Source organism: Amphimedon queenslandica, unplaced genomic scaffold, assembly GCF_000090795.2.
Source record: "Amphimedon queenslandica unplaced genomic scaffold, v1.1 AMPQUscaffold_2528_Cont25470, whole genome shotgun sequence".
Classification (NCBI taxonomy): Eukaryota; Metazoa; Porifera; class Demospongiae; order Haplosclerida; family Niphatidae; genus Amphimedon; species Amphimedon queenslandica.
This window is the reverse complement of record NW_003557137.1, coordinates 1-1,305: the sequence shown is the minus strand read 5'-3', so window position 1 is coordinate 1,305 and position 1,305 is coordinate 1. Positions and strand designations below refer to the sequence as shown.

At 33.9% G+C, this 1,305-nt stretch overlaps 1 long non-coding RNA gene across 1 annotated transcript; it reads right to left on the bottom strand.

Annotated features, from left to right (window-relative positions):
- Nucleotides 1–742: 742 nt before the first annotated feature.
- Nucleotides 743–1,305, bottom strand: LOC109593198 (uncharacterized). The gene is made up of 4 exons (XR_002190802.1): nucleotides 1,287–1,305; nucleotides 1,102–1,233; nucleotides 886–1,011; nucleotides 743–831 (listed from the first exon to the last, which is right to left on the bottom strand). It is a non-coding gene; the product is annotated as an uncharacterized LOC109593198 (long non-coding RNA).

Below are 1,305 nucleotides of genomic sequence, written 5' to 3'. Positions count from 1 at the left end.
TATTAATATTTGTACATGTACACAGTAGCTCTTTCGATCTTCCTCTTTCCTTATAAATGTAACATCACATACATGTAATCTATGCTAACAGACTTGTACATTACAGATTGCATGCACTTATAACTCTCTTCTATACCCCTCCCAATCCTTCTCCCTCCCACATGTATTATAATAATTAAAAGCAAAGTATATCTTTTATTCATTGTATATCTTTTGCATCTTTATATCATTATATCTAATATATAATATATATACATGTATATCAACAGTGTCACTGTGTTAGACTAATTATTATCTTATATGATACTATACTCAGTGTAGCCTTCTACTCTAGATTCTTAATATCAGGTGGATATTTGCTTCTAAGCCCTGAAGAGTAATGATTTATTGCTTGAATACACTTAGACCAATACAGCTAAAATTCTTCCTTTGTACTAATATCACGTGGATGGAATAATCCCAGTAGCTTCTGCTTCAGCTCCATTAGAGCACCAGATGGCAAAGGAGGGTTCTGCTTCTGCCAATACACACTACGTTTAATCAAAAGTGATGGTCCAAAGTAAACTTTGCTAGCTAGTCTTACAGATGATTGTCCAACTTGAGAGAGTGTCTTCAGTTTGGGATATTTATTAATCACAGTATCAGGATTCAACAAAGGAGCATTAAAATCTATTTTCCTTCTATTACCAGTGTGCACAGTAGTATTGGTGATGATTGCCTTTACTGGCTCATTAGTTGGAGTTACTTGATCAGTATGCTGAGGTAGATTACAAGCAGATGGGGCACTAGGAGTACTTCCATTACTGTTCATGTATGTAGCAGAGTACCTGCCTAGAATATTAATAGGATATTACTAATCTCTAATAATTATTACTGAATACTAACCCTTGTGTTCATGCCGGGCTAGTATTTCCAAAGAAATGGTATGTTAAGCAACCCAATTGGGATGGCACCATGATACTCTGTTCTTCTAAAATTTCCATTCTTCTAATTAGAGACAGTATATAACCTCTAAACAAAACAACATTAATTGTTTGTTATAATCAAGTAATATGTTATTAATGTTACTAAATTTGTACAGGTACTTGTAAAACAATTCACCTGTTTCTGTACTACATGCAGCTTGAGTTTTAAGCTCCACCAGTGCAAGTGGTGGTGGAAGTGGTGGAGGGCTATGACAAAGAATTCTTTCACTGGAATCTGCCTCTTTTCTCTCTGAAGGTTTTCTTGCTTCTAATAATAACAAGTAAAACAATAGTAATAATTATTATTATATTTAATCTTACCGATACTAATATGCTTAGA